The sequence below is a fragment of the Zalophus californianus genome, chromosome 5, assembly GCF_009762305.2.
Source record: "Zalophus californianus isolate mZalCal1 chromosome 5, mZalCal1.pri.v2, whole genome shotgun sequence".
NCBI classification, from domain to species: Eukaryota; Metazoa; Chordata; class Mammalia; order Carnivora; family Otariidae; genus Zalophus; species Zalophus californianus.
In genome coordinates this window covers 18,981,716-19,008,489 of record NC_045599.1, presented here as the reverse complement: position 1 = coordinate 19,008,489, position 26,774 = coordinate 18,981,716, and the positions used below count along the sequence as shown (strand labels likewise).

The window sequence follows — 26,774 nt, the reverse complement described above, 5'->3', positions numbered from 1 at the left end:
TAAGTAGGAAATGTGTCAAGGGACAGTGTGGCAGGACGCACAGAGGAGGAGAGTCAGGCTGGGTGAGGGAGAGAAAGAATGGCGCGCATGTCAGATTCGGGCAGGTCCGACCCCCGGGAGAGCCCTGACCCTCCAGCTGGAGGTGCGGAATCTCTTGGGGGTGCTTCGCACAAGGAGTCCGTGTGCAAGGTAGGCAGCGACACGAACAAACCCGTCACGGCATGCGGTGGGAGACCAGGGCCAGAGAGCGGGCAAGAACAAAATGGGGCAGCGGGCTCTATGGAGACCCGGAGAATCCAAGGAGAATCAAAATCAATGTCCTCTTCAGCAAACCCTGTGAGCCAGCTGCATGCAGCCTTCCACAAGGCGCATGCCCGGGAGTGCTGACTCGGTGGGCTGCCCATTGGGGCTGAGAGCCTTCAGGGTTCAAGATGCGTATGTTTCATTGTTAGTTTCCCAAACCCCTAGGCCCTTTGAATCAGATTCGGGTTGCACGTCTCCAGTCGGTTAGAACTTGGAAAGCTAGAGTTGAAGAGAGGTATGATCCTCTCTCTATCTGTTGGAACTTATCGTAATCGAGAATCCTTTGGAATGCCAATAAATGTTTATTTGATGATATTTATCAAACGCATTTATAGATACTACGGGAAGAGAGCAAGATACCATTTCCACCGGCAGGGACACTAATAGACAGCCTGCGGTTTTTATTGGCATAGGAAAGTGGATTCTTTTCTTTTTTTTTTGTATTGTTTTATGTCCTTTGGGATTTTTTCTTTATTATTTTTTATGACTTCCAAACTTACTGATCAGCAAATCATCCCAATGAGGACTGTCAGATTTAGCAAATAAAAATACGGGGCTTGTTACATTTCAATTTCAGATAAACAGTGTTTTTTAGTATTAATGTGTTCCAAATGTTGCATATCTCAAATGTATAGAAGTCTCATGGCATTGGGAATTATGCCTTTTAAAAAAATACCTATGGGTTACCAAATTTAGCAAATAAAAAATGTAGGACCCCCAGTTAAATTTGAATTTTATATAATAACAAATAACTTTTTAGTTATTAGACATTCTTATACTAAAATTTATTTGTTGTTTATTTGAAATTCAAATTGAACGGGGTGTCCTGTCTTTAATGTGGCAACTTAAATCCCAATGCTGAGTATATTCTTTCATCTTACTTTTTTTTTTTTTTTGAATCCCGTATGAAATGTTATGTACAAGGTATTATGGACTGAATGTTTGTGTACCCCCCTCCCAAAATTTATATAATGAAGCCCTAACACCCAATGTGATGGCATTTGGAGGTGGAGCTTGTGGGAGGAGATTAGGGATAGATGGAATTATGAGAATGAGACTCCACCATGGGATTAGTGCCCTTGTAAGAAGAGACACCAGAGAGCTCGTGCATCTGCTCGCACTGCCTCCCTGCCTGCATCACAAAGGAAAGGTCACACGAGCACATAGCAAGATGGTGGCCACCTGTAAGCCAACCGAAGAGCCCTACAGAATAGAAACCAGCCATGCTTGCACCCTGATCTTGGACTCCCAGTTTCCAGAACTAGAACTATGAGAATCTAAATTTCTGTCATTTAAGCCCCACAGTCTATGGCAACCTGAGCTGACTAAAAACAGAAGCCATGGTTGAGATGTTGTCAGTGGGTTCACAATGAGTAATATGTAGACTCTGCCCTCAAGGATCTCTCTCTAGATAAAAGTGAAGTATGCACAATGGTACTTGGTCTGCTCTGCTGCCCAAATCTCTCCGGTATCTTCTTCCTCCTCTACCAGCCTGGGTTCTGCTCTAGGATGGACCCTGCACGATTGTCATCCCCATGTCACACTGAACAGTGTCATACACACCCACGATATCTTTCTTCCTGGGTCCCCCATGGTCCAATCCTTCCTCACCACCGCCAGCTGAGGTAATTTCTAAAACATGGGTCTGATCCAACCGCTCCTTGGGTACAACCCATCTGTGCATCTTGGTTTCCTAGGAAATAAAGTGCAAGCTCCACAGTATCACAGAGTTTGGCTCTTCTAACCTCCTTGACCCCCTCTGTCTGCTTGCTACCCAACTCCTCTTTCACTGTGAATCCTATCCTCAATAGTACCACCTGTTATGGGCTGAACTTCTGGAGTCCTAACCCAATACCTCCGAATGTGACCCTATTTGAAGATAGATCCTTTACAAGTAAAATTAAGTCTGTTAGAATGGGCCCTCCGGGATGACTGATGCTCCCATAACAAGGGAAAATTTGGACATAGAGACAGAGATAGAAGGAAGAAAGGAAGATGATGTAGAGAGACACGGGGAGAAAATCATGAGAAGATGTGGATTTGCAGTGAATTGTCTAAAAGCAAAGGAAAGGCAAAGCTTGCCACCAACCACCAGCCCCTAGGAAGAGGCCAGGAGTGGTTCCCCTATGGGTGTGGGAAGGAGCACGGCCCTCCTTGCTGACATCTTGTTTTTGGACTTGCGGCCTTTAGTGTTGTAGGGCAATGAATCTCGGTTGCTTGAAGTCACCCAGATTGTGGTACTTTATTCTAGGCGCCTTAGGAAATGAACCTACCACCTGACTTGTTTTTTTCTTGAATGCGTCATGCCACTTTGTGTCCTCTCATCTGCAGTGTCCTGCCCCCCCCCCCCCCACCTCTCTGTATTGACTCCATGGCCTAGCAAAGACTCTGGGACACTTTCCCAGAGTGTGTCCCCTCCAGGCAGAATAAATCGGTCTTCTAGCCGCACTCACAGAGAATGTGTTCGCACCTCTTCTCTCGTGCTCTTATACGCTATTGTTTCCAGTCATTTAACACCTAATGAACATCACAAATATTTGTAGGCCATGCGAAGTGCATAACACGGGGCAGATATTTGTACACTGCCATTTAGCTTTCCCATAAACTCTGTGCAAAGCAGGTTTTATTAGTGGTTCTGTTTACAGATGGGAAGCTTAATGTTAGAGAGTTCAGTAAACTGTGCAAGATCATGTATCTCTAAGTAGCAAAGCCAGAGGGGCACCTGGGTGGCTCAGTCATCAAGCATCTGCCTTCGGCTCAGGTCATGGTCCCAGGGTCCTGGGATCGAGCCCCGCATCAGGCTCCCTGCTCAGCGGGAAGCCTGCTTCTCCCTCTCCCACTCCCCCTGCTTGTGTTCCCTCTCTCGCTGTGTCTCTCTCTGTCAAATAAATACAATCTTAAAAAAAAAAAAAAAAAAGCAAAGCCAGAATTCAAGTTCAGGCCATCTGATTCCACTGTCCACCATGCTGGCACATGGCCTTCCATATATGGGTCTTTCTCTCCCTTTTCAGAGATTAGATACTGTCCTTTCATCTTCTTACCTTAGCCTCCCACCTAGAGCAGTCCTCAGTACAGGGTTTGTGAAATTTCAGGGTATTCCATTGCATTCGGTTGCAATGATTGTAATACGGGTAGTACGTCTTAGGTAAAAAGGATAGAACAAATTGCAAAGGAGAGAGATCATATTTACTAGAGAAGGGACGAAGGTTTTAGTAAATATGTGATTGCAATATTTATCACCTAATCATTCTTCGTGTATTGAAGAGTACTATTAAGTTACCACCAAGATAAAATAATGTGTCTCTTCAATATTTACCATACTTTTACCCAAACTTTTAATCTATTCTTGCTTCATTTCAGATACTTTTTTCTAGTATCTCCACTGACTTAAATTGGCATAAAGCTGGAAAAATTAGTATTTCTATGTGAGATATAAACTTGAAAAAAAATTGAATATCCTTAGAATTTCAGAAGTATTTTCCACTAAATAAGTTTTTATTGCAAGTTTATTAGGTGCACAGTAGTGTTCTAGAAGTAGTGGCTAGGAATATGGTTGATGTAATAAATGACCACCACAAGGAAGATTATAACACCTTTCTCTAAGGGTGTTAAGATATACAAATATTTATTTGGATCTGTTCAAGGCAATAAGGATGATCTTTTTTTTATGTCTTCACAAGACATGCCATTTTGTTGCTAAAATTCCTGGATGTCTCATGGAAAAGAAGGATGTTCTCAACAAAGTATTTCCCAAGTGTTGGATGTTAACAAGTATTACCAGAAAAAAAGTATTCAAGCATAGGAAATAAAAACTAAATCAACCACTATTATTTATTTGTTATAACTGCAGGATTTCTCAGAGGCTTTATTTCCTAGTAGTCTTTTTTTTTTAAATGTTGCAAGTTCTTATTAAAATCCAGTTAGTTAACATACAGTGTAATATTAGTTTAAGGAGTAGAATTTAGTGATTCATCATTTACATACAACACTGGGTGCTCATCACAACAAATGTCCTCCTTAATACCCATCACCCATTTAATCAAAAATCTCCCAACAAGCAGAAGGCCAGAGCCAGGTGGCTTCCCAGAGGACCTCTACCAGACATTTGAAGAAGAGTTAATACTGATTTTTCTCAAACTGCTCCAAAAAATAGAAAGGGAAGGAAAACACCCAAACTTGTTCTACGAGGCCAGCATGACCTTGATTCTAAAACCAAAGACCCTGCTAAAAAGGAGAATTACAGGCCGATATCCCTGATGAACATGGATGCAAAAATTCTCACCAAGATACTAGCAAATCGAATCCAACAGCATATTAACAGAATTATTCACCATGATCAAGTGGGGCTTACTCCTGGGCTGCAAGGGTGGTTCAGTATTTGCAAATCAATCATCGTGACACACCACATAAATAAAAGAAAGGATGAGAACCATATGATCGTCTCAATAGATGCAGAAAAAGCATTTGACAAAGTACAGCATCCTTTCTTGATAAAAACCCTCAACAAAGTAGGGATAGAGGGGACATAGCTGAACTTCATAAAGGCCAGACACAAAAGACCCACAGCGAATATCTTCAGTGGGGAACAAATGAAAACCCTTCTCCTATGGTCAGGAATAAGACAGCGATGTCCTCGCTCACCGCTGCTATTTAACGCACTCCTGAAGTCCTAGCCTCAGCAACAGACAAAAAAATAAAAAATTAAAAAATAAAAGGCATCCAATTGGCAAAGAAGAAGTCAAATTTTCACTCTTTGCAGATGACATGATACTCTATGTAGAAAATGCAAAAAGACTCCACCAAAAAATTGCTAAAACTGATACAAGAATTCGGTAATGTTGCAGGATACAAACTCAATGGGCAGAAATCTGTCAAATTTCTATACACTAATAATGAAGCTGCAGAAAGAGAAATCAAGGAATTGGTCCCATTTACAATTTCACCAAAAGCCTAAAGATGCCTAGGAATAAACCTAACGAAAGAAGTAAAAGATCTGTACCCTGAGAACTATAGAATACTTACTAAAGAAACAGAAGAGGACACAAAGAAATGGGAAAACATTCCATGCTCTTCGACTGGAAGAACAAATATCGTTAAAATGTCCATACTACCCAAAGCCATCTACACATTTAATGTACTCCCTATCAAAATAGCACTAGTATTTTTCACAGAGCTAGAACAAACCATCCTAGTGTTTGTATGGAACCACAAGAGACCCCGAATAGCCAGAGGAACGTTGAAAAAGAAAAGCAAAGCTGGCAGCATCACAATTCCAGATTCAAGCTCTATCACAAAGCTGTCATCATCAAGACAGTATGGTACTGGCAACAAAACAGACACATAGATCCATGGAACAGAATAGAGAGCCCACAAATGGACCCACAACTGTATGTTCAACTCATCTTCGACAAAGCAGGAAGGAATGTCCAAATGGAAAAAACAGTCTCTTCAACAAATGGTTTTGGGAATGAAACTGGACCATTCTCTTACACCACACACAAAAACAAACTCAAAATGGATGAAAGACCTAAATGTGTGACAGGAAACCATCAAAATCCTAGAGGAGAACACAGACAGCAATCTCTTTGACCTCGGCTGTAGCAACTTCTTACAAGACATGTCTCCAGAGGCAAGGGAAACAAAAGCAAAAATGAACTTTTGGGACTTCATCAAGATAAAAAGTTTCCGCACAGCAAAGAAACACTCAACAAAACTAAAAGGCAACCAATGGAATGGGAGAAGATATTTGCAAATGACCTGTTAGTAGTCATTTTAAATCCCCAGAATAAGAAATTGAAGCATTTTGCATATTTATTTATTTTTCTCCTCCTTCACCTTCTCAATGAGGTGATCCAAGAAAAAACATTTTACCAAATTTTGGTTTATTATTATTTATTTGCTAGAGATTAGAAAGAACCTTTTTTTGGCCATTTAAAAATTAATTTATGTTTTGAGTAATTGTTTGTCTGGAATAACTTTCATTGAGTTACCAAGTTTATTAATAATTTAAGACATATACTATGCCATCTTATTCATAAATTCTGGATCAGAGTGACTAATGTTTCTTTTCCTCAGTGAGAAAATTACAACTGAACACTGAACTTTCTGTCTACTACTGCATTTTCTTCTTCAATTTGGATCTAGAAGTGTATTTATCCATCATATCTTTATAAATGAACAAGTGAACTAAACAAATAGCATACTTACTATATCTTGGAAATTTAGGAAGGCCTTAGTGTAGAGATTTACTAGAGAGGAATGGTGTGTGGGTTGAATTATTTACAGTTTGGTAGATTCATCACCACAATTATAGGTGAATGTCATCTAATCCTTGTATGTAAATCTCTTGGTTAAATACACAAAAAGTAGTCCTGCCCTTGCTTTTTTCTCTCTTCTCAAATTTCAGGTTTTTTATTGTTTAAACCCCAACAAAATACACCAACCTGAATGAAGAATAAAGTTTCCAGACCCACAAGTCACCATGCTTCCAGAATATTCTAGGGCCACTTTTAGAAATAGCAACAGTTCCCAATTTGAAATTCTTTCAATTTTACCAAGAGTCTTAATTGTATTGATTGGTAAGCCAAATGGATAATCTTACCATTTACCTACTATTTAGTTTTTTTAGCATCTTTTCACATTCCTAAATGAACATGCAGCTCTTAATTTGCACTATTTACCCCTTCTCAGCTCTTCAATTTTTGTGATTGCACTTATTAAGGCTGAATTCAGTTGCTTTGTAATGTTACATTAGTAATCTACAAAAAGGTACATTAGTAATATACAAAAAGCTACACGAAGGCCTTCCTAAATTTCTAATGCAGTAGTAGTTCAAGCCAGGCAATAGCTGTTTAGAAATATCGAATAAATATTTGTTGCGGGAAACTAAGGTTTGGAGGACAGCACATTTGACAGCAGTTTCTCATGAGAATTCTTTCTCCTGCCATTGTGAACCACCATCTCCAGTATAGACTTACATCCTTTCTGCTATGAATAACCTAGAGACTGGGTATAAGAACAGGTTTGCTTCTGTTTTCAGCCCCTCCTTCCTTCCTTCCCTCTCTGACTTTCTAGAAAGTCAGAAATTTGTGGAAATTTTGTAGAAATTTCTGGATACCTCTCTCTACTTTCAACTTTCTCTACTTTCTCTACTTTCAACTTCTAGATATTTCCTTTCTCTACTTTCAACTTCTGGATATTTCTCTACTTTCAACTTCTAGATATTTCCCTATTGGTTGTTATGTTGGGGTTGATGCCACCTCTTGGTCCAGACATGGAACTTGATTGGCTTAGGCCAGTCAGTAAAATCTTATTCCCATTTTCTCAGCCATGGTTCATAAATAGGAGGCAGTCCCTCAAGCTTAAGTGGCCTTTTCTCACCCCCTGGATGGTGTGATTATGCAAATAGAATGTCCGGCCCTGAGGAAGTCATTTTACTACCAAGGAGAAAGCCAACCCAAAGATAAAGCTACCATGGAGGAGGACAGACCCAAGGGAATCCCAGAGAAATGAAGGTAGAACTAATCAAACCCTTTGAAGTTCTTAAACCTTGTGAGTTTTGCATTTATATGCAAGCCAATTTATTGTGGATTTTCAGTTACTTGCTATGGAAAGTATTCTCCATGATATATCCTTCTTCCTCTCAGAATGTGTTGAATACCTACTATATTTCAAAGTTGTATGTGTATCAAGGAATACAAAGAAGTAAAATCTCTCCTATAAAGAAGCTATACCTTCATTTTTTGTTCTATAAAATCCATTTATCCCACTTTTGCACCTCTTTTACGGGGGACATTTTGTTCTCTTTTTGGTCCCATTGCTGCTCTGGGTACTGAGATCATCAGGTTACCCCGACCTTCTGTGTTAGAACCCATATATTTGAGAAGAAGAATTACATACCATTCGGATTAAAAGATGTCTAGGACCAAATACAAGGCCACTCCCGAGGTCTCTTTTGATTCACTGATCTCTAAGAGAGCAAAAGCTTTTTATCTTGTCAGAGTAGAAAGATTTGATATGGATCATCCTTCTTCTCTTAATACTGTCTCTTTGCATCCAGTGAGGCCCAACTGTCACAGTGTTTCGAAAGTGGAGGAGAGATGAGATAAAAAATGAAATTGCTGTAGGAAGTGTTGGAGCCAGAGACCACATTCATCCAATGATGATAACAGTTGTAGACCCAGGAGAGTCGAGTCCACGCTATTTCACCCAGCACAGTGTTGTCACAGTGTCAACAGAAGCTGGGAGCATTAAGAACTAGATCAAACACCATGCATCCTATATTGATTGTCCATTCATTATTTCAAAATGTCCGTTGAACTCCTAATACATAGCACAGACTGGGAACCCAGCTGTGCATAGGACCCTCACTGTGCAAAGCTCACACTTGAGTAGAGGGAATAGACACATAAACAAGTAGGTGTAAATGCAGAGTGAGAGACATGAAAACAGAAGCAAGGGAAAGCAATCCCTCTACCCAAAGGTCAAGAAAGGTTTGATGTAGGAGTCCGTGCACAGACTGAGGGACGAAAAAGAGGTCTTGTCCTTGGTCCTGGCAGAACTGGGACCAAATCTGATCCCCTTATTCCTGGTCTTAAAAGACAAATCATGCCACCCTGTTGTGAAGAGGCCACATGAATTGATGGGAAAGAAATATCCAGAAGAATGGAGCTGGAAATGAGGAATAATTTTGAGAAAAGAGACACCTGTACATCAAGACCTACAAATACCAATGCAGAGGTAATCACTGGGAAGCTTGATGAAGCAGGAAACTGAGTTAAAGCTGAAAGGAAGTGCCTCTGTGGAGAAGTCACATACTGAGTTGTCCTCCAAAAGTAATCTGTATGAGAAAACTGCCATAGAACCAGGGCAGCAGGTTGTGATGTTGGGAGTGAACAAATTGTTCTAAACTGATGTGCTATCATGCTAGAGAATTGCTCGAAAGACATGCTAGCAGATTTTTCTGGTTGTCATCTTTTCTGTATCTTTGGTGGTTTGGGGCTCCTGGATGAGCAGTCTGTAAAGACACACATTCCCCTGATCCTTTGTAGAAATTCCTAAAGAGAAAAGGGGAGATTTTAGTGATCGTTCAACAAATTGATATTGAGGGCCTACTTTGTGGTAGGTACTGTACTAGGTACTTTGTTTTTTAATCTTTCCCAAATTATTTATTTTTACACCTTCTCCCTCATAAAGAAGTAGGACTGCTAACAAACTAAGTAAAGTGTAAGATGGCATAAGTTTACAACTGTTTTTCCTGCTCCTGCTTTTAACTCTGCGCAATTCTCTTTTTTTATATTGGATGGACTCTACAACTTCCCCATCCTTTTGGTTATGAATATAAAGGCCAGTCTGGTTGTAACTGCAGCCTATAAGTTCCAACTCAGATCAGCCGGTTTAATTCTCCAATCTCCAATTTAAATATCTCCTGGACAGTTTGGATGTCAAGTTAGAAGGACTCAGCATGAAGAAGAGAGGAAGTGAAATGGATCTGGCTTGTCACTTCACCCTTTTCTCTTGGTTCTCTTCCAATCTCCTCCTGTGGCAAGAATGAAGAGAATAGATGGGGGAGGCAAAGATGGCCTTCTGTTACTGATCAGTTAAAATGTCCATGGCAAGAAGTGCCCCAGGCTCGCGCATCTCTGGTTTTATCTAGTTCCAGATGCTGCTGATGACCTCTGCTGACGTAGTGGGCTTGAGTAGGTGAACACGGTTACCTTGGGGCAATGCTCAGATCCAGTCACCCCAGTCACCAAAGACACCTGAACCACAAGGACCGTTGAGCCTTCTGGAGGCTGTCTCCCCTTTTTGAAATCACCCTCATTATTTCTGTAGGATTGAACAGTGTGTTTCTACCTCTTCCCCCTCAGGAGGAACAAAGGAAAATCATCACTTAATGCTATAGACTGTCCCCTCCCCCCAAATAGCTATGTGGAGAGGCCTCAATCCCTAATGTGACTGTATTTGGCGATAGGACCTATAAGTAGGTAATTAAGGCTCAGTGAGGTCAAAAGGGTGGGGACCTGATATGATAGGATTAGTGTCCTTCTAAGAAGAGACACCGGTGAGCTCTCCCTCTCCTTCCCTCCTTACCCCATGCACACAGAGAGAGGCCATGTGAGAACACAACAAGATGGAGGCCACCTCCAAGCCAAGAAAAGACTCCTCACAATGAGTCAACCTTGTTGGCATCTTAATCTTGGACTTCCCAGCCTCCTGAACTGTGAGAGAGAAGTTTCTGTTGGCTAAGCCACCCAGACTGTGGTATTTGGCTTTGGTGGCTCAAGCAGACCCATACACCTAGGAACACCTCATTCCCACAGGTTGAGGATGACTCTTTTAAATTTCATGTCTCCATTCTCTTGTCTCTTACGCTTCTACAGACTCAGGTGATGGTGGCCACAGTGGTGTAGTCATGCCAGCGCTGGAGTGGTGTCTTCATCAACCCCAGGGAAATTGCTCCAAGGGGCAGTGGTTAACTGGGGGCTCTACCTTGGGCTGTTACTGCACTTTTTGGATAGATCCCACTCGGCATCCTTTGGGTTTCCTGTCTGTCCACAGAGAAATGTAAACAACATAACTTGCTTCGTGCGGGTTATTTCTACCTGGGTGTGTAAATCTTACCTCTCTGTTCTCACTGTCGATGCCTTGAAGCCCGTGCTCTAAAGAGCCTGGTATTGTACTTGCTGGTGGGGAGAAAGAGCTTTGCTATTTGACTTACCTGGAAAATGGTGTCTTGTGTGAGTTCCTCTGCCTTCGGCTGCATTTGTCACCTGCTGGTATCACCATCACGAATCCTGCTTCACCCCCCAGGAATATTTAAAACATAATAACTCCCTGGGAAAGGGAGGGAATCATTAGTCACATGGAATTTGCTTCCCAGTGAATTCGAACTTGTCCCGTAGTAAACATGGCTTTTGGTTACATAGAAACCATGTGAGGAAATGGCAGCTCCGTTGAACCCGGAGCTTGGCTTGTTCTTGTTTTAATCCCACAGTCTGGTCGCTCTGTTTCTTTTCCAAGCACACACTGCCTGGAAACCACAGTTGTGCAGAGAGTGACAAGGGGTCCTCCATAGGCCACAGATTCCCGAATCAGGAACAGGTGCAGTCACACCCCCTCCGCAAACAAAGATATTTTGTTTGAATGGGCACAACATGTAAGAATGGGATGTATTAATAGCTAAATAGTGTCTTTATTAACAGTAGAACAACTGGCAGTTCTATATGACAGCGCTCATTCCAATCCATTTTATCCAATTGCAGAGCGACAAGCATGCTCCACCAGGGAACTAAGGGGACCACACGCAAGCAGTCAGCCATTCAGCAGCTCTCTAATTGCTTCACAGTTGGAAGTGTGTTCTCCTCAGCCACTGTTACTCTTTCAGGAGGAATTGTTGGTGCACTAGCCTATCTAGAATCAAGTGCTGCTAATGCAGATCAGCTGCTTAAAGAAACTTCCTTTGTTTTAGAGGGCCTCACGAGCCATCCTCCATGGGGGCGCTCCCTGGTCGTGACTGATCAGAAATCCCTGGTGCCGGGTGCCGGGTGCCGGGAGGGAGGCTGATGCGGGGTCTCGGCACCTCTGTTCTCTCCTAGCAAAGCGATTCCCCTAAAGAGGGAAAAATAAACTCCCAACTCATAAAGATCCTGTTAGACCCTGCTTGAGAACCTTTCTTCGGGGCATCCTACTGAGCGGAAGAATAGATTCAGTGAGTCAGTGCAGATGTCTAAAAGCCTGCCGCCGTACTACCAGGCTCTGAGCCGTGGGAAGCGACCCTGGGAGGTATCCATGTCAGGGTATAATCAGGTTACGCAGGTAAGAGGAAAGACGGGAAGGAATTTGCCGGGGCGGGGGGGAGGGGGGGGGGCTGAAATCACAACCCACGAAGCAAATTGAAAACAAGACCCGGGCCATCGAGGCAGGCATCAAAATACCGATAATTCATTCCCTCGGCGTATTTATCAAGGAAGGGGGTGAACCACGATTTAAATCATCCACAATGTCAAATAAAGGAGGCTGGGTTACTTTCTTATTCTTTTCAACTACCGTTTAATTTTCTGTGTGTTTGTTTTATTTGCAGTTTACCCAGCCTAAGAAAATACTGTTTGCAGAGCATTGTATTTCTGCCTTTTTACAGGGTAATTCCTGTTTGGTGAGTTTTCAAAGTATCCTTTGGGGAGAATATTAAAAAGCTCTTGGCTGTATTTAGCCCAGACAAATACAGGCAGATATGAAATTATAAAATCTTCCTGATTTGCAGGGCTTTCTTTGTTCTCTCTGATCATTTGGGGATTGAAGGCCTCAGAGGTGTAAGAGTTATTGTTTAGCATTTGCCAATCAGGCCACCGATCCGTCTCGGGCTCACCCAAGTTATTGTTGGGACTTCTTGTTTTGTCCTCGTTAGCATGTGGCTCCAGATAATAAAATGATAGGTGATTCCAGTTGATCTACTCCCATTTTTTTGAATTGCCCCCACAAGGCTTTCAAGCAATTTTTTTTTCATCCGACTGCCGGTACTTTCTGAATAAAGAAACACATCTTTGGCCATGACAATAGATTCGGATGAGATGGAAATCATTGTCGGAAATAAAATAGACCCTTGAGAGCTCAAGACGGTGGAAATCACCCATTGACAAAGAAAGTCGCCAGACTTTCATGAAAGGCAACCGAGACGCAGGAGACCCAGCAACAGACTCCAAAAGGAGGCAAAAGGTCACGTCTTTTATAGGAGCTCTTTCGTGTTGCTTCCACGACCGGTTAAGGTTTCAGAGCAGTCTCAATTCCCCACAAGAATTCTTAAATTCTCAGCCCTCCTGCCAAGAAAGTGAAGATGCATATGCATCTGTTTGGAAATCTCCCAAATGCATGTGCAAAATGGGCCAAGCCGCCTTCCCTGCCAAACACAGCGAGCCAGTCCCAGCCTCATGCAGAGGACTTCATTTTCAGGGTGAAGGCACCTGCAGACAATGCCAGGAAGGCAGGGGGTGGGGGGCAAGACAGTGCGAGGGTATTTTTGGCGACAGGATGCCAGGGTCTGCTTAGAGTGGAATAAATAAATCAGATTCCTCTCTAGTTAGTGTGGATATTTAAAGGGACACGCTGAAACATGTTAATTTCTTTTAAATTAACATTATCTGCATGCAAGACTGAATTTCTCCCCCCTCCACCCTACCCCGCCCCCGACCCCTTACTCAACATTACTTTCTTGCTGTCCGGTTGAGTTCATAGTCAGGGAAAGATGATATCCCCGGCCCTTAGGATCCAGGGTTTCTACCATTTCTTGGGACATGTAAAAGAGTTCAAAGAAATCTCCCTATTTACCTTTGCTTAGACCGAAATTTTCGAGGGAGTATCTGCCTTTTATGAAGTGCATACCTGCGTGTGATGTGGGGCAAGTCACCTCTTGTAGACAGTTGTGGCCGCCATTTTTGCCCTCCTGTCTTACTTGGGTAATATTTTCATCTCAAAGTATGTCATATGAGTAGGAAAAAAATTTGCATTTTTATATCTTTTTAACCCTTTCCAAGTTGGACTTTCACAGTAGTCTTATGAGATAGGGTAGTTATTCTTACATCAGTCTACATGTGAAGGTACTAATGGTTCAAAGGACACATCCATAGTCAGTGGTACCAGAAGCTTTCCCACTAAGCTGGCCTTTGCCTTCATCAGAGCACTCATTAATTTTTAGTAGAAGCAAGAGTTCAAAGAGAGGCACTGAGTAAAACTGCATTGCTCCTGGAGTGTCAAAAGCCATGTGTCTCATCAGGATTTCCTGAGAGTGAAATGATCGCTGTCATCTTGGCAATTTCTTTCTTTTCTCTCAGTCTACCTGTGTACCCAGTCAGAGTCTAGCCGAGTTTTAGATCTTTTCTTCACAGACTTCTGGTGTTCTTCTCCAGCATTACTTCTAAGGCACATTTCGTGAGACTCTGTGTCCTGGTTTGTTCACCTGTGGCCCCAGTTTCTTTTTTCATGTAAGCGATACTGATTACATGAAAACGATAAATCCTCTGACTCTGATGTCGTTCTCATTCTTGTTGCCAACCACCGGACGTTCTTGCCCATGCTGCCACAGCCATCTCCTGCTTTGGCTATGAGAAGGTCTAGAAGGCACCATCTTTCTTGATTGGAGGAATAAGAGTTATTGTTTAGCATTTGCCAATCAGGCCACCGATCCGTCTCGGGCTCACCCAAGTTATTGCTGGGACTTCTTGTTTTGTCCTCGTTAGCATGCGGCTCCAGATAATAAAATGATAGGTGACTCCAATTGATCTACCCCCATTTTTTTTCTAATTGCCCCCAAGGGGCTTTCAAGCAATTTTTTTTCATCCGACTGCTGGTACTTTCTGAATAAAGACACACATCTTTGGCCGTGACAATAGATTCCGATGAGATGGAATTCATTGTCGGAGTGACTGCCCTTCCCCATGTGCCTGACTTGCCAGGGAGACACTGACTATGTGTGCCTGAGGACTGGCTCCCCTGTCCTTGTGGCACCAAGCATGGCCACCAGCCCACAGCCTGCTTGTTCAGCCGGAGGTCCTGTTCCCACCGGGGAAGGAGGAGGGGACAGGTATCCTGATGGCAGTGAGTCTAAAGGGGGAGCTTATTCCTTGATTAATGCCTTTGTGATTCTTTTAAATTCTCCATGTGGATTTGGTTTGGTCTTTAATATGTGGACTGTAGTGCCTGAGAGGATGACGTAGTAACTGGCTGCTGCTTTTATTAAATGACTCCAAGGCTAATGTTGACGTTGTTGGGGGTGAAACATGTCAAGATTACCTCAGAGCCTGCTGAGGCAGTGTCACACGTACCACTAGATTTATTCAGCTTCTGAAAGTGTATATTTTTAAACTGAGGTACAACTGACGTATTAGCTTGAGGTTAGATTCTGGTATACAACATGAGCCGGTATTTGTATCTACTACAAAACGGTCACCACAGTAAGCCTAGTTAACATCCATCACCATACGTAGTTACATAAAAACTTTCTTTCTTGCGATGAGGACTTTTAAGATCTACTCTCTTAAGCAGTTTCCAAATAGACAGTGCATTATTATTCACTATTATTAGTCATCATGCTGTGCGTTATATTCCTGTGACCTTGATTTTATAACTGAAGTTTGTACTTTTTGACCCCCTTCACCCTTTTCACCTACATCCCCTATTCCCCATCTCTGGCAACCACCAATTTGTTCTCTGTATCTATGAGCTTAGGTTTTTCTAAAAGTGTATTTTTTAATAATAAGAGATGAATTGGCTAAATAAATTATAGTACCTTTGTCCAGCACAATGCCAAGAGCCTGCTGGAAAGGATGATGTAACACTATATTTATTGACCTGGAAAGATACTCGTGACACAATAACATGTATAAAAAAGTTCCACCTATGTAAAATTATAGCTATTTATATCCATATATATTTATACATGTAGATGGATATCTAGAAGGTTATTCATAAACTAAGTCTGGTCATCTCTGGGTGGTAGATTTTGATATGACTAAAAATGTTTTCCCTGTTGTAACTGTGTAAAATGACAGATATATTAACTCACCTTACTGTGGTAATCATTTTGCAGTATGTGCATATACCAAATATTATGCTGCACACCTTAAACTTACACAGTGGTTTACGTCAATCATACCGTAATACAGTTGGAAAACCTTTTTTTCCCTAATAAGGTGTGTGTGTGTGTGTGTGTGTGTGTGTGTGTGTGTGATTTTAAAATTTCTCAGAGTGAGAAAATCTCCTATTTAGTAGCAGGAGAAGGTAAAGCTCCCTTCATTTTGATAAAAGACACCTTCTCTGGGTTTTTTCATTGAGCAGCTTTGCAATTCCACCCTCTTTAGCAGTATCAGAAAGCATTTACACAGTGTGTATTTGTCCCTGAGGCATTTTTAGAGGCCATATGGAGAGTCATTTAGATGAACCTTAACCCCACCCTTCCATAGGAAAATAAAGCGGGACTAAGGAAGACACTGATGAGCAAATAAAAACACAACTCACATATTCAACGAACAAGAATAGTCAGTGTTGCTCTAATCTCTGCTGCCTATTTCACTGGAAAGTCTGTGACGGTACCAGTCAGAATCAATTTGCATGTACAGGATCTGGGTATGAAACTTTGAGTTGCTTAGATACAATTACCACAGGTATCTTAGAATTCCAAAGGTAGGCAAGACCTGTAAAGTCATTGAATTCGACGCCCATCTAGTACATGAGTCCCTTCCTGCATGTAGTGCTTATATTTAATGAGAAGGGAGCGAGGTTCTGGTAATTTACGGTCTGCCAAGGCTCTCAAGAAAAAAGAACAGCCTTTTTAATCTCTCTGAGAATATGTTCAGAAAGCACTTAGTGGCTTTTGCTGGTGGTTCTCAGGTGAATTCTCACACTGGTGTAGTTGGGAGCACTGGGGGGATGGTGGAGGGAAGCAGGGAGAAGGGGGTCTTCAGAAGTTCTTTGAGCATTGTTGGAGAAGTATGACGTGACTCTTAGATAAATAATGGGGATCAATGTATTTGTTGGTGATTAATAATACATAAAGGATCTGTGCACAGTTACGGAAGGAGGAAAATCCAGGCAAGAGAGGAATTCGAAGTATTTAAGGAAGGAGGAAGGACACACAGAAGTAAACATTGCCTCTAGAAGTAAGAATGACAGGGGGCAGAAGAAGATGGAGGAAAGGTAACATTCAGTGGAGAAGAGAAACTCATATGACTTTTGAAAGGCCAATACTGGGATGTTTAAACAGCAACACATTGATTTCCTTTGACAGAATTATCTCAGGATCCATGAATCCAAAACATGGTATCTTCCATATTCATACAACACATTCACTTACGACCTAGGCAGCTAGATCTCTTTCAGTTTGTCCAGAGATTTAATTGTCTAAAAGGAAAAACAGAACAAAAATAGAGATCTTAACTCAGGGCTCCTAAATGATCTGTGGAGAGAAATCAGAGGCCCATGAACTCAGATGGGGCAAAAAAAAAAAAAAAAAAAAAAAAAAGACCAAACACCTTTATTTTGACTAATCTGTAACTAAAGTTGATGTTTCTTTCAATTATGGGTATTGGCAAAACCTCACACCAACCAGTATGACAGGTACCTGTGACTTTGTCACCAATGAGACTCACTGATACTTTTGTATCATACTACACTTTCTGCAGGAATGTTGTCCTCAGAATTCCAATGGACATTCGACCCTCTGCCCAATTCTGTTGTTTAGTGGGTTAATAAATAAGCACATACATTACTATATCACGAATGTATTTGTTTAAACCTTTTGATAAGTACTTTTAAATAGAACTGCTTTCCTTTGTATTCCTCTGTATTGGATGCATGTGAGCACATTATGAAAAGAGGTCCTCAGGTCTCACCAGCTAAGATTTCCTACCTTAGGCACAGAAAGAGTGTTTAGGTTAAAACAACATACTTGCTCTGAGGGCATGTGAGCCCACCGGGTCTGAGGACACTTACTTAAAACTTCCTGTGTCTCTTCTTTGATGTGACTGAGGCAGGCATTCTCCGGGAAACTTGGGGGCCAAATCCTGCAACCATGTAGGCACATAGGAAGGGGAGCATTCCCTCTAACTGTCGAAGGGGGGGGTCTCTTCATTAGTTTTATTCATAAGCCTTGGTGCTAATGTAGATTGATGGGAGTCCTCTGGAAAATTAAAACATATTAGTATCAAATATTATCACATCGATAATTATGTTCCCAGAGGAAACAGATGTATAGAAATGACCCCCGGGACACCTGCTCTGGGTCAGGGATGACGTAACTGTTTACCAAGTTGACCACCACTCACGTCCCTGCTCGGGTTCTGAGTGTCTCCTTCTTCTCAGCAGGTGTGATGATCCCAAGCCCAGTGGAAATCAGGCAAGCTGAAGCAGGAAGGTACCAACCTCCGTTTGCTTTAAGCAGTTGTATTTTGCCCACATTGTCTGCACCATCTTGTGCGTATAACACTCCAGTGACAATTCCCTCCAAATGGACAGACGGCATTGAAGGGCGGGGGGAAGGAAAGCTCCCATGGCAATGGTGTTTGTGTGTTTCCAACAAAGGATGTACCTACCCAGCTCTGCCTCTCTGAAGCAGCCATAGTGTGGGGCTCGGAGCAGATGGTTTTGCCACGTCAGGCCCACAGCTGTGTGTTTCTGGCCCGGGAACAATGTTTGAATTCCGTACAGAAATTTTGTGAGATATGTTTCTTGTTGCCTTTTCACGAATTTTATTTGGTAATTTTTTTTTAAACCATAAAGAGTCTGGAGACCATATTGAGAAAATGCTGGCAAAGGGAAAGCTTTTCGTTAGCGAGCCAGATTTATTTAAAGAGGATCAATCACGTAGAATTCCGGGAAGAGGGGCCGCCCCTTGGCATCAGTTGTGAGTCCTGCATTGTAGCCAGTGTCCTGCTCTCTTACTATGAAATTCCTTACCAAGCCAGGGAGGGGAGAGCGTTTCTGTAGGAAACAACTAGAAGGCTAGAACTCTTCAGTATCGAGAAAACTCACTTATTCTCTGAGTACGTCCAGCACAAAGCATTTCAAACTGAGGGGGAAGGAAGTAGAAGACATTCACAGGTTTTGGAGCAAAAAAAGATACCATGTTGCCTGATTTTATGGACATGGTGCCAGGTCATTTCTGGGTCTACTGTGAAGGACTTCTGCCATCTTTATTCCAGGAGGACTCAGGATCAAATTATGGGACTCTTTCTACGTCCACTGTAGCCCACCTCCCTATAGAGCAGCTTTCACCCTGCACATGGGGTGTGTGTGTGTGTGTGTGTGTGTGTGTGTGTGTGCGCGCGCACGCGCGTGCCCAGATCCCACCCAGTTCCATTCTGGCTGGGAATTCCTGATTTTTTTCCGAGATAACCCAGCAAGTCCTAGTAAACCCAGACATGGGACCGAGGCCTCTCTAATTCCGACCACATGTATAATTCAGCAGGACTGCTGCTGTATTTAAAGAATACCGAACTAGCCACTTTGTTTCAAGCAGAGATGTGAATGCTGTGCTGGTTGTAAAACATTTTTTTGTTTTGAAAGAAAATGCATACTTTCCCTCTGGAAACCTTGTCATTTCCTCTGGCTCCCTAATCCTGAACTTGGTGTCTGAAATAAATTTTGGATGGTTTCCACTATGTTGTTGAAAGGCGAGGCCCCGGGGACCGCTACTGTTATCAGAGGAAGGGGGTCCAGGGCCCTTGCGGGTGTTCCTCACTAGTGTGCCTGGCTGTGGGTTGCTGGCTTGGGTGCTCATGCTGGGCCATCTCAGGAGCCCTTCCTCTGACCCACAGGACCCTGTAACCCAGGTCCGCATCTCAGCACCTGCTCTCGGAGCCGATTCCTCTGTTTCCCATTTGACGGATAAACCAGAAGAATCTGGCAGGGAAATCTGCGTTCATGGCTCTGGCCAGCTTTGTCTTTCATGATTTTCTTGCTTTTTCATTTTGTGTGAGATTGAATTTGAAAGTGAACTTGGTTCCACACCAGAGCCTGTGGCGGCTGGCGAATGAGAGGAAACTGCATGGGGTAGAGCCGCTTACGGCGTTTGTGTGCGCGCGTGCACGCGCGCGCACACACACACACACACACACCCAGAGCAGGTGTAGGAAACATGGAAATGACAAGGGTGGTTGGGGCTGACTTGTTTGCAATAGGAGCTGAGCTTCCGCTGAGGAGTTTTTCGGGGAGGCTGCAGGAGGAGAATGGGCTGGGAGTTTTAGGCATCTTCGCTTAGAGGGTTTTCCTGGAGAAGGATGAAAGCGTGCTTTCAGCTGGGTGTGCTGTGTTGCTTTGTTAGTAATCAAGAGGCTCTTCGGACTCAGCATCGGAAAAGAAACCGGGTGATAACTGGTGATAGCAACAGTAAAACGATGCCATCTCCAAAGAACAGCGGCTCTCCCCGCCTTCCCCTGCCCTCCCCCTCCCTCTTCCTCCCTTCCCATCCCTCCCCATCCCTCCCCATCCCTTCCTGGCCATACCCATCCGCGCCCCATCCTGCCCAGATTGCACCACCAGGGAGGCAACTTTGGGAGTGGAGGACATTTTAATTAATTAATTAATTTTATTCTTTTAAAGATTTCATTTATTTATTTGTCAGAGAGCGAGAGAATACGAGCAGGGGGAGCAGCAGAGGGAGAGGGAGAAGCAAGCTCCCCAAAGAGCAGGGAGCCTGATGCGGGGCTGGATCCCAGGACCCTGAGATCATGACCTGAGCTGAAGGCAGGCGCTCAACCGACTGAGCCACCGAGGCATCCTGATTTTATTTATTATGTAATTCATCATAAAGTAGTCCCATCCTTCTGATAATCTTACATTCCTGTGACTTCTTTTGCAGTATTTTCTTCCAGTCCGTGGCTTGTGTTCTCATGCTCTTGACAGTGTCTTGCTCAGAGCGGAAGTTTTGGATTTTAATCAAATTCAGCTAAGCGATTATTTATTTCATGGAATGTGTCTTTGGTGTGGTATCTAAAAAGTCACCTGCATATCCCACATCATCTGGGCTTTCTCCTATGTTGTGTTCCAGGAAGTGTACAATTTCGTGTTTTCCATTTGGGTCGATGACCCATTTTGAGTGAATTTTTGTGATGAGTGGAATGTCTATGTCTAGAGCCATTCCTTTTGGCATGTGGCTGTCCAGTTGTCCCATTACCATCCATTTGAAAAGATTATTTTTTCTCCATTATATTGCCTGTGCTTCTTTATCAATGATCAGTTAACTATATTCACATGGGGTCCATCTCTGGGTTTTCTATTCTCTTCTACTGATGTATTTGTCTATTCTTTCACCAGTACCATGCTGTCTTGATTTCTGTAACTTTACATTAAGTCTTGAAATCAGGTAGTATCAATCCTCCAACTTTGTTCATTTCCTTCAATATTTTATTGGCTCTTTATTGGTCTTTTGCCTTTCCACGTAAACTTTAAAATCAGTTTGTCAGTATGCACAGGTAACTTGCTAGGAATATTCCTGCTATTTCTTTAACCTGGAATTTCTCAGAGTGACTTATCTTAGAGGATTTTTGAGAAATCCTAATGTCCAACCAGCCCCCCTTCTTCCACCTTCAAGAATTCTGCCATCATTAGGCTGAGGGGCTAGGGTGTGAGGGAGAGGCTCACCAGAGGGATTCTAATATTTCACCAGGGTTGAAAACCAGGGCACTCATTTTCATCACCATCTTAACAACCGTAATGCCAATACATTTCTTCAAAATTTATTTGAAAAGCCATGGCTTTGGTAGAATGTTCTCAGGAATAGGCCTTCTGCCTCTACTTGCAACACTGTGTACTTTCTAGATGGTCCTTGTTTCCTGCATGGAGTCCTCACACTCTGCAGGGAGAAGCATGGTCTACCTCAGACAAAGTTGTGCACCAGGAAAATTTTTTCTTCAGATGCAAATTCTACAGCCTTCAATCATGACCTTATTTTAGACATGAATCAGTCATCAGATGTAAAATCGTGCTGACACCTGCTCTTGGAACTCTTGCTTGTGTCCACGTTTTCTCCACACCCACCCTGCCAGCCCTCCTTTCCTTCGTTCTCCTTCTTTCTCCTCTCCTTCCCTTGTCCTTCACTCATCCATCATTCTGTCCTATGTCTGTAAGTTTCACTTTCCTGCTTTCATCCTGCCCCTTGCATTTCTTCATCTTCTCACCCTCCCTTAATCTTTGTTTCTTGGTCTAGGACCCCTGCTCTCAGAGAGGGTTCAAGGGGGCAGTTTAACTTGTTAATTAACTCTCCTTGGGGGGAGGGGGGCAGATTTGCATGAATAAAACTGAGTAATCAGAGACTGAGTTAATCAAAGAAAGAGCCCATGTGTGGAGGGTGAACCTACCTGAGATGTGACCTCGCAGCCATTATTCTGCCCTTCTGGGCCTCAGTTTCCTCCTCCGTAAAACAGGGACTTGGTAACATTTGCCTCTTTAGGTTTGTTGCATGCATCCATTAAATGAGGATGTATTTAGCTCTCCTGTACTTGTCAGGCAGTAACTGCTCCCTCATTGTTACATGTGAGTATCATTGCTACTTCCAAGGTTAGAGAGCGAGAGGGAAAAGATTGCTTTAACAAACGGGTAAGAACAACTTAACCAACTGAGCCACCCAGGCACCCTGGATAAGAACAACTTATAATTTATGCATGCATTGTTTGGATGCATTTATGCTTTGGATGCATCGTTTGGATGACTCATTTATGTAAGCCAGCATTTCCTTTACTAACATTTCCTTTGCTTCTGAATATCTGTATTCACAACCCAGGTGAATTTCCATCTGAACAAATGTTTTTAGAGTAAAGCTATTCTTATGGGTCCGCTGTAGAATTAAGCAGCTGAAATTTGTTCATGTGGGTGTGACTCGTCTCTGCATCATCTACTCTGAACAATAAATACTCTGTCTAGTTCTCTCCTGCTTGCATGACAGACAGTTCCACGAGAAGATTGGATGCTTATGTGCTATTTTGGTTATTGACAAGGCAGGAAAAAGTCCGGGTGGGGCTGCAGCTGAGTCTTTGGTTCTTTGGTCTGCTTTTAAGTAATACATTCTTTCATCTTTTCCAGATTTAAAAGTTTTTATTAAATGAACAAATGACACCCTTATGATCTCCTGAATCACAAAACAAAGCAGACAATCATCAAAGGGCACAGGGGAAGAAAACTGATTCTGAGCACTCTCTTCTATATTCAGTCAATAGAGTTGTAGCTAAGTGCTACAGAGATTCCCCTAGAACCCTGCTTTCCCCTCCCATGGCACCTTCTCATCTAACAACCATCAACACTGTCTACCCTGCATCTCTAGATCCCATGACACATGAAGGGTGTGTGAGCTGAGAGCCCTGATACCCTCCTTTCCCACCCATGCTTATCCAAGAGAAGGACTCAGAAGTCGCATGGTCATAGGGAGAAGTGTGGAGTAATGTGGCCAGATGGGGGCTGTAGGAGCTATTTCTCCTTTCCTCTAACAACGCATGTGTTCACACAAAAGCCTTTATGGGGAACCCCTTCTTTGCCTATGGGACTAGCTCAGGTGAGATATTGGTAATCATTTAATCTATGATACAAGTAAGGGACCAGTCATTTTGGCCCAGGACTGAGGGATTTCTTGGGACATGGGAATTGCATTGTGAAAACTGGAACTGTCCCCGGCCGACTGGATGTCTGGTCATCCTAGAAATAAGAATTACACATTGGATAGAATTATTTAACTATGAACAAAAGATCCCCATGTTAATTGATACATAAAAGTGAAATAGCACATTCTGAGATACAAAAAAAGTTTGCTAATTTGCACTGTGGTCTATGCCTGACCTCCTTCAAAACCTTTCCCTACTTCCCATCTCTATCAACAGAAGTCCTCAGCTTAACAAGTGAAACTTTCACCTCTCTATTGAAGGATGTTGCATTAGGTATCTATCACTGTGTGACAAATGACCTCAAAACCACAATAATCATTTGTAATCTTTTGCTTTCCATTGGGTTGGGAATTCAGACAGGGCACGGAAGGGATGCCTTCTCTCTGCTCCACAAGGAAGACTCCAGGCCTTGAGGGCTGAAGTCATCTGAGAGCTAAAGGGTCTCCTTCCAAGATGGCTCAGTCCCATGACCTCTCCATTAGGCTGCTCTCCATAGGTTGTGAGGGTCCTCACAACATGGCAGCCAGCTTCCCCTCAGAGCTAGTAAGCCAAGACAGAACATGGCAGGAATGCAAGTGCCTTTTATGAGCTGGCCTTGGGATTCACATACCATCACTTCTACTGCATTCTAATCTTTGGAAGTGAGTCACTGGTGTGGTCCACAGCCAAGGGGAGAAGTGAGTTCTACTTTTTAAAGGTAGGGATGTCACAGAATTCATGGGCGTATTTAAATACCACCTAAGGTGTTATGAACAAATTCCTCTGAGCGTGAAACCCTGGGGGTGGTATGATGATGCCAAAACTTCCTCAAATGCTGGTTTTCGTTCTAAAGGTAATAATAATACAATAGCTTACAATAACAGAGTACTTATCTTCCAGACACCTCATGGGCATTCTCTAGCGTATAATGCACATCACATTTAAGGGCTGGTCTTATTATTATCCCTGTTTAGCCGAGGAAACGGAGGCCTACTCACCCTATGTACAGAGAGGTTAAGTAACTTCCCCTAGCTCACACAGTAAGGACTAGAGCCCGGGTTCAAACACAAGCAAGCCTGCTGCAGAACCCTTGGGTTCCATGTGATCACATTACAGTGATTTTTCTCTGAAATCTAAGAAAACAAGTTTGATGATTTTATTTTTCAGAGTATTTTACGACTACCTTTCTAGTGGTCTGTGTAACAATCCCACCCTCCTCAGTGAGTTCACAGTTTCTGTTTAATCTTACATCAGGCAACTTTGGTCATCATAAGAGGGTTCCATTTTGGAAGGGAGAGTCAGGGAGTTGCAAGCTATTGAAAGCCTTGTGGGCTTGGCGAGGTCCACCCCATCCATCCCAGGTGGCCATTCTGAGATCAGAAGGAAGTAATGAATGAAAGCGTTATGAAATCCATAAAAGTCTCTCAAGTTAATATATGCTTCCTCACATAAGGTGGCATGCCTGTGTTCTCTCCTGTTTCTGCCTCACAACCTGAAGCAAAACAAAATGACATTAAGGCAATTTGAAGAGTCGTTATTAATTTGGATTCAGCTCGTGAAGACTCTTGGGGTTTTCTCCACTGCATGTTTTTCTAGAGTAATTTTTTTTTTCACCTGCTCCCTGGTGCTCTATGAACTTCCCAGCTTAATGTCAATGAGACCGGCACAGTCCAGAGGTGCTTATTGTTTATAAGCTGGTGAACCCCTACCGAATGGCTCACTGCTACCCTCACCGAGGCATGTTATTACATACACTTGGCTTCGGCTGGAAGCTTCCATGGCTGATGAGGTGTGGTACAGCCGTCCGAAACCTAAAGATGGACATGGACTTGCGGAAGGTTAATTAGGTGCAAAAGAGAATGACAGTTTGGGGCAGGAAACAGCAGAACAAACCAACCACGCAAATGGTCTATTTTACTTAGTTTAACAAATACGTGGGACTTAATATGTGCCAGCAACTATTCCAAGTGCTTTTAAAATATTAACTCATTTATCCCCATAACAGCCTGGGAGCTCACAACCCTTGATGGGTCTCATTTTAGAGATGAAAATTTGTTCTGAAGCCCCGAGCTGTGAAGTCACTTGTCCCAGGTCACAGGACTCATGGGACCGGAGCCGGATTCCAGTTTGGGGAGTTTGATTCCTGAGCGTCCTGTCTGTCTGTCTGTCTGTCCTGAAATGCAGTCCCATGTAGTTTTGCGTCAGACACAGGGCTTCTCCAGAAGGATTGCATCACCACTGATCTCAGAATAAAAGCCCATTTCTCATCTGAATGTACTGGTGGGCATTTCCCACAGCGAGGAGCCGGGGGGGGGGGGGTGGAAAATGCTCTTCAGCCAACCAAATGTCGGTAGCTAAAAACTCTAGCCCGAACTGATATATACTGCCGCATGCTTTCTGATATTTCCCAGATGTGTGGATATAATATTAGAGGAGCATTTAATGTAATAGTCCTTTTGGCATTTAAATATGGGTGACAGGAGCTCTTTAAGGCTGCATAAACAGAGCACACAGGTGTTAGGAAAAACAGCTGTTCATAAAGGCCAGGTCTTTTCAAACAGAGAGAGAAATGGTGCAATAAAAGGGTTATAACCTTATGTTTTTAGGCTTATGACCTTTGTTTCATTAGGTGCACCTTTAACTGTGATAAACATCCACTTAAATGAATATCATTTCCTCACAATTACAGAAGGGTCATACATAATACACTAAGTTCCCTCGGCAGCCTATGTGTTAGTCATGCATATTTCATGAGCACTTTTATTCCCCAAGTCACTTTCAAGCAATGCTCAAGCCCATGGCTTTGGTACCTAGGAGATAAGGTCTTGTCCGTAAAGAGATCTCGGAGCAATTATTGTAGCTCTGCACTTTATCGAGGAGAGCAGCCGAATGACCTGCTCACAACATCTGACGGGCACCATTATCCATTTTCTTAATATACGTGATTCCTCTTATTTATCACTGGATATGAGAAACAAGTTCCTTGGTTTTCTTTGCCTGATTTAAATTGTTTGAATGATGCTGAGCGATAGAAGGCAATCGGCCCTAAAGAGAATACTTGTAGCAATCTAATGAATGTAAAAAGAAAAAAAAAAAGTCATGTCCTCATGCCTACAACATGCTCGATACTTGTGGGGCAGCAAAAAATAGATCACGGTCCACGGAGCATGGTCAGGCAATCTAAGTGAGTCGACATCTGTTTGTGCAATGTGATGTTTTTCCCAGCTGCATCAGCTGGTGGGAAATAAAGTATTGGAATGATAATAAGCAGAAAGGAAGTTTGCAGTAACAGTGAAATATAAGCCTCTTTATAGTCTCGATATCTTTTGTGGGCAATTTCCCCTGTTCTCTTCA

At 42.7% G+C, this 26,774-nt stretch overlaps 1 long non-coding RNA gene across 1 annotated transcript in view; it reads right to left on the bottom strand.

Moving 5' to 3' along the window:
• LOC113929527 overlaps positions 1-11,286 on the bottom strand; it is a 31,382-nt gene extending 20,096 nt beyond the window's left edge. Inside the window, exons 1-2 of the long non-coding RNA XR_003522229.1 lie at positions 11,024-11,286; positions 8,203-9,359 (exon numbers count right to left, since the gene is read on the bottom strand). This is a non-coding gene — a long non-coding RNA (uncharacterized LOC113929527). The remainder of the gene's footprint in view (positions 1-8,202; positions 9,360-11,023) is intronic.
• Positions 11,287-26,774: the final 15,488 nt, after the last annotated feature.